Source organism: Ascidia mentula, chromosome 6 (assembly GCF_947561715.1).
Source record: "Ascidia mentula chromosome 6, kaAscMent1.1, whole genome shotgun sequence".
Classification (NCBI taxonomy): domain Eukaryota; kingdom Metazoa; phylum Chordata; class Ascidiacea; order Phlebobranchia; family Ascidiidae; genus Ascidia; species Ascidia mentula.
Genome location: NC_138571.1, coordinates 531,176 through 544,125, shown reverse-complemented (window position 1 = coordinate 544,125; position 12,950 = coordinate 531,176). Strand labels below are relative to the sequence as shown.

General features: G+C 39.6%; 1 pseudogene; it reads right to left on the bottom strand.

Annotated features, from left to right (window-relative positions):
• Positions 1-12,435, bottom strand: part of LOC145906413 (protein NLRC5-like) — a 35,376-nt pseudogene extending 22,941 nt beyond the window's left edge.
• Positions 12,436-12,950: the final 515 nt, after the last annotated feature.

Genomic DNA, 12,950 nt, shown 5'->3' with positions numbered 1-12,950 from the left:
TTAGTTGTCTTTGTTCTCCGCTTTATATAATGGGTGCTGTCAAGTTGTGCTCTGTTTGGATTGCATGATTCTTCAACTTCCCCTGAGCGTTTGGGCGTAAACACACTAAGTTTGGCGTTGGTATCATTGCTTGTGTTAATTTCGTATCCAAAATTGTTGATGGTAAATAAATGTTTGCATCAGGTTTCAATTAAAGTCAGGTTAGGTAAACACAATGTGATTAGTAAATCAAAACTGGATCAAAAAACCAAAGGCCCCTGGCAGGCTGTCGATCGCACACCGTATCAATAATAATGTATTAAAATCCCAAAACAGCGATCTTTAGACAGCTCAGATCGATTTATTTAGAGAAAAATATATTTCGCCTAAAACGGCATCATCAGTTTCTCCATTTACCAAAACTGCCAAAAACCTGCAAAACAAGTCTAACCACATGCAGTTAATTCATACTTTTATTATTTCTTAGTTAATGCTTGAAACCCGAATATTTTTATAGTTTTTATTAATTTTTATTTATTTTTAGCTTGCGTACCCTTTTTGCGTTAGATTCTTGACTTTTTCCTTTCTGTGTTTCCTTTTTGGCAGTTTTGGTAAATGGAGAAACTGATGATGCCGTTTTAGGCGAAATATATTTTTCTCTTAATAAATCCATCTGAGCTGTCTAAAGATCGCTGTGTTGGGATTTTAATACATTATTATTGATACGGTGTGCGATCGACAGCCTGCCAGGGGCCTTTGGTTTTTTGTTCCAGTTTTGATTTACTAATCACATTGGAAAGATACGGCCTGGATCACCATGGACCCGGCAATTGAAAACTACCAAAAAGATGTGTACATGGAAGCCAAGGTTAAGTTTTTAAGGCGAAGCTTGCGATGCCATCTGCTGCTTCCCTCTAACTACCGCAAAGGCATTGATTTGGACCTACTTTTGATCCAACAATCACGCAAGATTAACCAACAGTTATGTCTGCATAATAAACGGTGTAACAATCTACTTCACAATTGGTTGGCATTACCTGAAGCCGCTCGATGTTATCTACTTAAATACAAACGAATGGTTACGTCCAAATTTATTGAACGATACAATTGGCTTGCGGCAAAGCAAGTAACGAGGTATAGCACCGCACCCAGAAGTATTTTGAAGCCTTCGACATCGAGGAACAGAAAAAGCAAAATGCGGTACAAGTTGCGAACACAAAAACGTTTGGACGAACAACTTTTGGATCGAGCGGAACACATGATATTAAATAAATCAGACTACGTTCTCAATTCAAACGATAAAATTCTCTTAATGTATGGCCTGAATTTTGTGCCAACGCCGCAGTGGAATGAAACAACACAACATTCAGAATGGGTTAACGCCATTAGACATGTTCGCCGTGTAGAATGGCAGAGTCTCTATGGTGAAGAAGACGAGATCAAAGAGCCGATCCTTGAGAAGCTCAAAATACCGAAGCTTAACAGACCTAACAAAAGTGAACTAAGCGCAGAAGTTCTAGCCTACACAGCAATGGTTTTTGCCAAAGTCAGGAATATGGAGACATCCGCCAGACGCCTATTCGTTAATCGGAATAATCTGACTTCAAATCTCAGAGAGAGTTTGCACAGATTAACGAAATTGACCAGGGGGAAACAAATAGTAATATGCAGGGCGGACAAGGATGGGAAAATGATCATTCTGAACTTACAAGACTACAACACCACAATGTTAAAACAATTCTCCGCGTATCACCAATTACCCTTGACGCGTTCCACAGTAGGTTCGGAGATGCAAAAGATTAAAGACACCTGTGATGATAAGCTCATTTAAGCTGCACAAGTTTGGAGTCGTAAGCGATACCATCCTATATAACACGGCTGGCATCAAAATCCATGGTTGCACCTATCGACATATCTCTGGTCCTACAGCAAAATTCTTTGCGTGCAACGAACCCGGATATGCGTATCCGTTGTTCAAAACCCACAAGCTCGCACCTGAAGAGCTGCTGCATTGCAGTATTGGGGAGATGCCAGTGAGACTGGTGCAAGCATCTGGAAACACCACCACGTCCCGAACTACGATTTTCCTGGAAAGCATTTTGCACCCGATCAGTGTACTTTACTGCAAGGCAAACGTAAATAAATATTGCCGGGACAGCAAAGACTATTTAGAAGAACTCCACAAGTGGAAAATGGAAAATGCCCAACACCTCTCCAAGAAAATGCGGCGCCAGGAACTATGCATTGTGGCAGGAGATGTAAAATCATTATATCCCAACCTTCCCAGATCCATCATACGCCAGGCCTTGAAGGCGGTTTTGAATGGTCACTCAACATTCACCGCGCAGGCAAGAAACACTATCATTGAATTGACAATGTTTTGCATTGACAACGCCATATTGAGGAATGCAGATTCTTTTTATTGCCAAAAAGAAGGCATTGTCACAGGTGACAATAACTCAGTATCGGTGGCTAACATTGCTGTTCACTTCATTGTTTGCAAAGCTGCCACAGCAATAAACAAGGCGTACATATTTAAGAGGTTCATTGATGACATTATATGGGTGTCCCTTGGGGTAAAAACAACCAATGTCATACAACAGAAGTTGGTGGAATGCTTTCGTAACGCAGGCTTGGAACTAACTTTCCGCCAAGCCACAACGGCAAAGCCATGCACTGGTGTTGAATTTCTTGATGTGTGCCACATTATCGACCCCATGTCACTGGCGGGCTTCAAAACCACCAATCGCACTAAGCCCACAGCACTTAACCGTTGCTTTCTTAATGGGCGTTCCCACCACCCAATCCATGTGTTTAAATCAATTGTGTTTTCCGAAGCCATACGGATACGGCGCTTAAACGAAAATGAAAGCGACTACAAAAAGGCCCTATTGTGGCTGAAAGATAAAGCTGCAAAATCCAATTTCCCGGTGAGGATGACATGCGATGTGTTAGCAACAGCCAGCACTTGGAAGTCTAGATTCTTCCACAACAAGTCGGTAGACTCGCTTCCAAGCCTGCACAAACTTATCTGGGCAACAGCATTCCCTCATATACTGCGTCTTTCGCCCAAGGAATTGAGCCTGCAGGCAAATGCTTCCATCGTTTATCGGAGAGGACCAACGATGTTTAACAAACTATGCCACTACAAGCAGCTTGCCCATCACACCGAGCCTCTGGACACTGGCCAATCGGCCCCTTGCGGCCACTGTGCGCTGTGCGGGCACCATGGTAACCACGAGCCCATGGTGCCCACAACTACCTTCCTGTGTACCCCCAAAGGCAGAATAATGTTGCGTCAGAGATTAACATGTCGCGACTATGGGATATATGTGGCCTCGTGCAAAACCTGCGGAGCCCAGTATGTTGGGCAGACAAAAAACAAGTTCTCCACTCGCTGGAATGCTCACAGGTCTACTTGGTACCAGTTCGAGTGCTCGCTAGATAGCGATGCTACGGCGCTAGGTAACCACTACCTGAAGAAGCATAGCGAAACATTCCAGCAAAGACCCATATTGCCAAGTTGCTATGACGTGACGTTCGTGCAAAAACCACCTGCAGGGAGTTTGGATCCATATGAGGACTTATGGTTGCACAGAATACGGGCACAAATCAATGTGCAAGCCATGGTAACACCATCATGCAAATAGTTTGTTTTGCTATTCCCCGCCCGTAGGCCTATGTTTATGTTTGCGCTTGTTTTCGCTGTAACGGGTTGATGACTTTACTTGTGTTGTTAACCTGTTTTTATCGTCTTATCATTCACCGAGTCTTATCGGTCACACCTGTTCGCCCACAGACCTACCTGTCTGCAGTTCGTGACGTCCATTCCCCTTCCACTTTTGTTCTGTTTTTACATTCAGTTGCTTCTGTTTGTTTGTGTGCACACTCGGTGTCAGTGCCAGTGGTTTTTTGAAAGTAAAGCAGTACAGACAGGTCTAACCACATGCAGTTAATTCATACTTTTATTATTTCTTAGTTAATGCTTGAAACCCGAATATTTTTATAGTTTTTATAAATTTTTATTTATTTTTAGCTTTCTTAACCTTTTTGCGTTAGATTCTTGACTTTTTCCTTTCTGTTTTTCCTTTTTGGCAGTTTTGGTAAATGGAGAAACTGATGATGCCGTTTTAGGCGAAATATATTTTTCTCTTAATAAATCGATCTGAGCTGTCTAAAGATCGCTGTGTTGGGATTTTAATACATTATTATTGATACGGTGTGCGATCGACAGCCTGCCAGGGGCCTTTGGTTTTTTGTTCCAGTTTTGATTTACTAATCACATTGGAAAGATACGGTCTGGATCACCATGGACCCGGCAATTGAAAACTACCAAAAAGATGTGTACATGGAAGCCAAGGTTAAGTTTTTAAGGCGAAGCTTGCGATGCCATCTGCTGCTTCCCTCTAACTACCGCAAAGGCATTGATTTGGACCTACTTTTGATCCAACAATCACGCAAGATTAACCAACAGTTATGTCTGCATAATAAACGGTGTAACAATCTACTTCACAATTGGTTGGCATTACCTGAAGCCGCTCGATGTTATCTACTTAAATACAAACGAATGGTTACGTCCAAATTTATTGAACGATACAATTGGCTTGCGGCAAAGCAAGTAACGAGGTATAGCACCGCACCCAGAAGTATTTTGAAGCCTTCGACATCGAGGAACAGAAAAAGCAAGAAATAAAACTCACGTGCAAGCTTATGTCAAATGCGTTAATCAAATAAATTTCCTATCAGTCTTAAATATTATTGTTAAGACTCGGCTTGAGGCTCATATTTGACAAATAGGTCGCAACAGGAGGCGTGGGCGCAGCGAAACGATTTCGCGTTTGCCCGTTGACGCCTGACAGTGCGACATTGGGTACCGACATCAGTAGTCAAATTTCTCCGTAAAGCTCTCGAGCTGTATAATGACCCCGGCACACAGATGTTTTCCATTAACTTAGCGCGGCTTCGACGTCGGACAACACGATTCGGGACCCACTTCGCTACGTTGTGGATTTCTTTGAACCGAATCAGAGTCACATGTTTCCTGCATGCGGGAAAATGGAATGCATTACCGGGCAATACAGTGACGCGATGACTAATCTAGGCTAGTCGAACCCCGACTTGATACCAAAAACACCCGCGTTAGCGGATGCGTTAAGCGTAAGCAATCCCGGGTAAGACACTTTTCCTCTTCGCTACTTTTGAATGATGTCATTCTCCAATAATCCAAAATCTCTGCGTGATTTGCAAAACATGCTTGCGATCGGCGTACAAAACAAACTAGTTGGAAAACACTTGCATTTGTCCATATTCCGAGCAGTCAAGTATTGTATGATTTATAACTTGGGAATTTTTCTCACAACTGGACTAATATCTCACTAAGTCTCACAACTGGACTAATATCTCACTGGTATAAAAATGCATAAACAACATCTTACCGGTTTGCTTCTCCTTTGAATCACGAAGGTGAGATTCTCGAGGTCGGTCGGGAGGAGTGATGAGAAACTGAGGTCGTCAGGAAGTAAGGAGGACACAGAAGAAGTTATCTCCTCATCGTTCGCTTCATGCGCCCAGCTGCAGCATCGAAGTATCGATTGCTTGGTCGGTTTCCCCATGTACAACGATGCGAGATTCTTCAGCAGCTTCTTTTTTGCTTCCTTGGAACATTTTAGACAAATTAAATATGTAAAGTTTGAATCTTGCATTGTCACAGAATGTTTCAATAGAAAAACTCAATTTCCCCTAAATTACCTAAAGGTGCCCCTGCTTTATTGGTTATGTTGTTTTGCGTCACTCGGCTCCTCTTATAAAACAAATGAACCTAACGGACAACACGTCTAGTACGATGACACTTGCGTGCGACGCATTCTTTGCAAAACAAACATAAATATTGTTCATTGGACAGACATGAAATCACTTACCGGGTTCTTCAACAATTTAACCTTCTCGAATAGATGTTTGACTTCAACGCTTGTCAGACCGCATTCACGCAGATACACTTGTTCAATGTTTTGAATGCAGTCTGCTACGTAAACCGCACCACGGTCTTCTATATTGCTGCCCGAGAGGTTGAGCATCTTCAGCTGAATGAAATAATATCAATGTTAAACAAAGTGTGAATAACAATAAGACAAATATTCAAGTAAATACTGGCGTGTAACAACAAAATATAAAGATGAAACAACACAGATCTCCCGCTAAAATTAAGCGCACAAACAATAGTTGGCGACTGTGATGTCGTATTACGACCTAAATGACAACTTGGACCGCAACGGTGCAGCTATGGACGCGCTTCTTTCAAATTATTTATTTATTCGACGAAGAAGACTTTATATTGGAGGGAGTTAAAACACCAAACATTGAATAATGTAAGTTTATTAGGGGGACCAATCACATTATGTCCTCACCAACCCAAATATTAGGGAAAGTCCCTGCGGCCCCTTCTCCAGGATTTGCGGCATGGGTACAGAAATGAATAAACAACATCTTACCGGCTTGCTTCTCCTTTGAATCACGAAGGTGAGATTCTCGAGGTCGATCGGGAGGAGCGATGAGTTACTGAGGTCGATCTTATCAGGGAGTAAGGAGGACACGATTGAAGTTATCTCCTCATCGTTCGCTTCATGAGCCCAGCTGCAACATCGAAGTATCGCTTCGTTGTTTCGTTCTCCCATATACGACGATGCGAGATTCTTCAGCAGCTTCTTCTTCGCTTTCTAATCTTCACGTGAACATCCGGGATCTACGGCTTCAATATTGTTGAAAACTGAAGAATCGCAAATTCCGAACGCGAACTTGGCAACAACCTCCCATCTGTCCTTGGTAAGTCGGGTGTATTGTTTCTTGAATTCTTTTAAAGGCATGATCGTCATCAGGTAAACCGCGGAGAAGAATTCTTGCCAAATGAGATGTGAAAAATATCTACGTTTATGTCCGTCGAGTATTGTCAACTTTAAGTTTCCCTGCTTTGTAATTGAGGTATTCAGAAAAGCATGAACTGTTGAGTCATTCAGTTTTGCGCTTTTGAAATCCTGTACTTTGAAAACAATTTTCTTGTTCCGAAACCCGTCCCAGGCCAGTTTTGAAAGTTTGTTCAACTGTGGATTTTCATTCTTGAGGTGATCAGTTTGTGAGTATTGAACACAAGTAGATGCCAGAACACGGGTAAGCGAAACATGCTGACTATCATCATCATGACTCAGCAGATAGTTGACGGTCAGTATGAAATTAACCGGAACATAACAGTAAGAGAACATATTGGTGTTTTGTTCAAGTTTGTTCTGTACAGAGTCATATCTTGCACCGCATATCTGTTGTCCAAGTTCTCTCTGTGAGTTTGGAGTTAAGCCGAGTATCTGAGCAATAAACCTTGGTCGATGTGAAGGATGGAGTTTGTAGAATGGAGCTGGACGTGACGTGAATATCTTCCGGGAACGTGGAAGCAAATTTCCACTCAATAAATGCTTGAGATAAACTTCTGCTTTGTTTTCTTTATCCAAGAGGGGAGTAGGAGCTTTACTTGAGAATGATTTAAAAGCTGCTTCATCGACTCCGTCGAAAACCAAGAGAACATCTGGATCACCATTGATTGCTTGCATTATCCCTTGAGCTACCTCTGGATTGTATTCCCAGCTAAGTAGCATGGCGTGGAGAAGAAACCGGAGGAAAGTCATGCCTGTTTTGAAGTTTATATTTCGAATTACAATGTAGAAGATGAAGGATATTTTTCCAAACAACTTTCTATGCAAAGCTTGTGAAGCCCATTTTTTGCACGAAGTTGTTTTCCCGATGCCCGCTTGACCAACAACGCCTACAATATTTCCATACTTTTCCACGTACTGGCGTTTTGCTTCCTCTTGTTTGGGTTTAAATTTCTGTTCTGCTTCTCTTTGTGCTGTTTGCTTTGCACGAGTAAACATTTCTTCAGGGCTGATGTCACCGGATGGTCGATCGTAAACTTTAGCCAACTCCTCTCTACGATGGTAATGTCCATCTGCTTGAAACTCGTCATCAATCTGTTGTGGTTTGCTGACTATGGATAGGTTGACTGGTGTTATGTTTCGTTGGGTAAATTCTGCAAGTGATGATTCTTCACTGGCGATGGATTCCACTTTATCTTTTAAAGTTGACTTCAGTTCTTCGCCTAAAACAAGGTTTTTTACTTGCAAAACCAATCAATACTTTTTAAGTTTGTTCTATAGTTTCAATAGTATGCAGGAAATGGTAAAGTTTTTAAATTGTTTTCTGTGACATGTGATCGTGCACAAAAAACAATATAATACATGTACACAAAAACGTAATAATTGAGAGCTGCAGACTGGGTGTAAACACTGTTTCGACCTGTAAGGTCTCATGCTCTGTTGGTAGTTAGTTGTGTACCCTATGAGACCTTACAGGTCGAAACAGTGTTTACAACCAGTCTGCAGCTCTGAATTATTACGTTTTTGTGTACATGTATTATATTGGTTTTTGTACAAGTGAACGTTGTTTTAAGTTCGAGTTTAAACGATTTGTTGTTCGTTTTGTTTTTCGCACATTTGTTTACCGATCTTTATTTTTACCTCTGGTCACTATCAAAGATATTTTTTTCCACTCAACTGAAGTCGAAAACTTAGATCTGTTATTTTTTCTACTCAACTGAAGTCGAAAACTTAGATCTGTTATTTTTCCACTCATTTTTGTTTCACCCATAATATCTCGATTAGTTTTATACGCTTGAGTAGTTTTGTTTTTAAGGCAGATGTGTGACACATTGATTGGTCAGGATGTTGGCGGTCGAAATAATCAGTGACATAACCTGGGTGTTTACTTGTGGTGGCTCGTAAAGATGTTGAAGTTGTTTTGATGGAAACTTGGACGCAATATTGTGTATTTATTCAGTTTATTCCGCAAACAATAAAAACATTTTTACATATCAGATCTGAGTGAGAAGAACTAATTGTTTTCTCGGTTGATGCTGACAGAAGGACAATTAAATCCTTATCAGCCAGCACCACTATGGTCAGGTTTAAGAGAAACTGCAATAGCTACGACTTAAATTGTACGCAGATGTCTTCAAGCCTTCAAGATAAATTGAAAAAGAAGGAAAATGAAACGAACAGCAAATAACGCAAAAAAAATAAAAATAAGACAAAAGGATATTGCAGCAGTAAATTGTATCGAAATCCCAATTTTTATCGACTCAATGTGAGTACAAGCATAATAATAAAGCAGATATAATCTGTGTAATCAAATGATCCAGTCATCGATAATTTATGAATATGCAAATTACATGGGAGGTGAATGCGTGATAATAATGATGCATAATTAGCGAAGGAATCAAAATTCCTGAAACATCACCTTCAACGTGCACTTTTTCTACATGAAATCTTAATTAATCATACTGTGGCTTGGCATGTGTTCTGTAAAAACTGTTTTTTATGCGTTTTTACGTTGATCAATTTCAGTCTTTACATTGGGGCCTTAATAAACATTGTCACAGTAATATAAGAGATTTTTTTTGCTGCACCTGATGAAGCGAGATCAATGCTGTTTTTTATTAATGTGAATATGTGATTTGATTTAAAATTATAAAATTGTTGAATGTGACTGGGATGTGTCAGTTCACAACAAACAGTGCTTTCGTACTTTCTGTACATAATTAAACCCATATATCGAACAGAGAAACTTTATGTCCCACTTTACAATATCTAATCATTTGACCAACTGTTATTTTGTTATTCAGACAAACTCATAAATTTTAGTTAACTTTCAGGTTTAGTTTTCCTGACTCGGATTCGGAAAACCGCAGGCAGGATTCATCTGCGAAGGATGAACAGGTTCTAAATCATTTATATAAAAAAACGTCTATCGGCAAATACACGCTCCAGAAAGACATCAAAATTGCGCAGCGTGAAGCACAACGATTGTGGGAGCGGACACCAGCGACAAACAGACAGACGTGCTCTGTCGAAGTTACTTCTCCTGTACGCGTTAGTATGTGACGTCTGATGTCACTCACCACTCAATTTTGGGCTGGGACTTTCTCCATGAGAATCGCTGTAGTTTTGTTACAAACTGATTGGTCATTGGTCATTAGAAGCACAAACTTTGCTTTTATGGTATATGTTTAATGATATCGCATCCTTTTAAATTATGAGTAATCACCTTGGCCGCGCGTGTTCAAGTTTTGAGTGCAGATTAACGTGGACGTTCACCAAGTTTATATTGGCCGACCTTGTTCGAAATTGCAGTACTAATACTTTGTACTTTAATATTTCGCCCCTTGAAAGTTAGGCAGAATTTCAGGGTTTTCAAGGCAAGTCGTCATTCCACCACCGGTGTTTGTGTGAGTTTTCACTAATCTCGATATTATGTTCGTACTCCGAATGAAGCGTTGGCAACTTTAGTTCAAACAGAAGATAAGCACTGTTGACTAGTGCAATGTGTACATAAGTAACCTTGTTTGCTTACTGTCCCATGGTGTTGACTGTGCACAACTTGTAATGTACGATGTATGGAAAACGTTCCTTTAACACCGAAGTATATTTAATCGCTGTCTGACGAGCAATATTTAACACTAGAATTACAAACGAATCGATTTCTACTCCACAAACTTTAATAATATTGCGATATTAGTTGAAAAATATGTCATGCAGAAAACTGAAATTTTCCGACTTTTACTAACTTTTTTTTATAGTTATCAGAATTACTATTAAACCGTGTTAGTGATTTGGAAGCTACATTCGATTCCAACTCAAAGACTCTAATTGTGCACTAGAACCTGCGATCGCATTTTTTCAACATTACAACAGGAAATTGCGAATAAAGAAAAATTTTTTTTTTCATATCCGTGTTTATGTTTAGCATAATTTCAGACAGATAAAAATATTTAAACACAATAGAAATATCTGTCAGACACAGAGTCGAAATCGACTCAACGTTAAACTCAGAGGTACAACAGCATATTAGGTTTAGCGGTTTATCAACGACTTTGCCCCAATAACCATAAGTTTAGTCTCTGCTCAGTTTGTGTTAAACCATGCCAAAAATGTGTAGATAAACCTTTTTGTGTGGACGATTTTAAGCTTTAAGCCCGAATTTTGTGACGAAACTAGAACAAAAGTTAGTAAAAGTCAAAACATTTTGCCTAAACTAAACCGGGTTGTTGGTAATTTAATTTCTGTTTTTATGCTGGAAGCTACAACTCCTACAGTATGGTCGCAGACTACACATTATTCTATCAATGTTCACTCACATTTTTCCTGTATTTCTGATTGTAAGTTGGTTTGTTGTGGTTGGACGTTGATCTGTTTTTTGATCACCGTAACTGATCCAGTGGTGTGGATGTGTTGGTCGCCAAGAACTACAGTTTTTGCTTGGATGTTCTGCACATGTTTTGGTGTAAGTATGGAGAAAATAATTTATCGACGGACAATTTTGTAAAACATTTCTGTCGTTTACCGTAATGGTTGCCCACAAACTTAGGAACACAACATGACAGTGTTAATAGCAATATGGGCCAGTCCATTTATACTCAGCATTTCTGTCGTGATGTTAAATTAAACCAATCGGTTTACATTACAACATTATATCAATACAACCTGTAGGAGTAAAACCTTAATTAAAATTGAAAAAATAGAAAACCAGACAACTACACTAAGCAACGTTTAATAGCGCAGACAAATAACCGACTTACAACTTCACGTTCTCCAGACGTCCCTGGAACATCCACTACGTTATGTTGGCTGGTCATTGGTAGAACATCCAACATTTGTTCAGGGTTTTCTACACTTTTAGGATCAGTTTGATTCACATCTTCATCTGTATCACTCGATTCCTTACTGGAGCTATGTTGTGATGAGTCATCCGTCGTTCGTGATGACTAAGCAAAATCAAACATTACATTAAAGAGTTTTTGTTTTAAATTTTCTTCAGTGTCATAACTTACCACTACATGTTGTGTGGATGTGCCTGGAACATCAACTACGTCATGTTGGCTGGTCGTTGATACAACATCCAACATTTGTTCTGGGTTTTCTACATATTTAGGATCAGTTTGATTCACATCTTGATCTGCATCACTCGATTCCTGACTGGAGCTATGTTGTGATGAGTCATCCGTCGTTTGTGATGACTAAGCAAAATCACACAGTACGACATTGTAGTAAAATTATATTTTCTAATTGCTATCTCCACATTATAACTTACCACTACACGTTGTGCAGATGTCCCTGGAACATCATCTACGTCATGTTGGCTGATCGTTGGTAGAACATCCAACATTTGTGAGAGATCATCCGCATCTTTTGAACTCCCACCTTGATTGATAGATATATGTTTGAATGTTGTATGGAACATGTGAATATTAATCACAATAAATATATTCATCAACGTGTCTGCAGGTAATGCTATAAACGCTCATGCATGGGTAGGATTCGATTTGACGTTACCTTGTTTTGGGGGTGAAGAAAATGACATCTTTGGCTGCAAAGATTTGAAACGATTTGAAACAAAATGGAATAAATATAATTTTTATCAAAAAAAAAATTATCAAGAATAGGTAACAATGATATTCGACTTTTACAATTCAATATATAACTTACCTTACGGCTGGGCTTGGTTAGGTTTTTATCATTACTTGATCCAAGTTGAATTCATTTTCGACCATAATACAAATAAATACCTTCTCTATAATAAAACCTACCTCCTAAACCTGCAGGTATCATAGCACGAAGTCAAAGATACAACATTTAAATACAGGCTCGATTAATAAAGCAACAAAACCCTATTTGAATAAGTTTTGGTAAATGGAGAAACTGATGATGCCGTTTTAGGCGAAATATATTTTTCTCTCAATAAATCGATCTGAGCTGTCTAAAGATCGCTGTGTTGGGATTTTAATACATTATTATTGATACGGTGTGCGATCGACAGCCTGCCAGGGGCCTTTGGTTTTTTTGATCCAGATTTGATTTACTAATCACATTGAAACC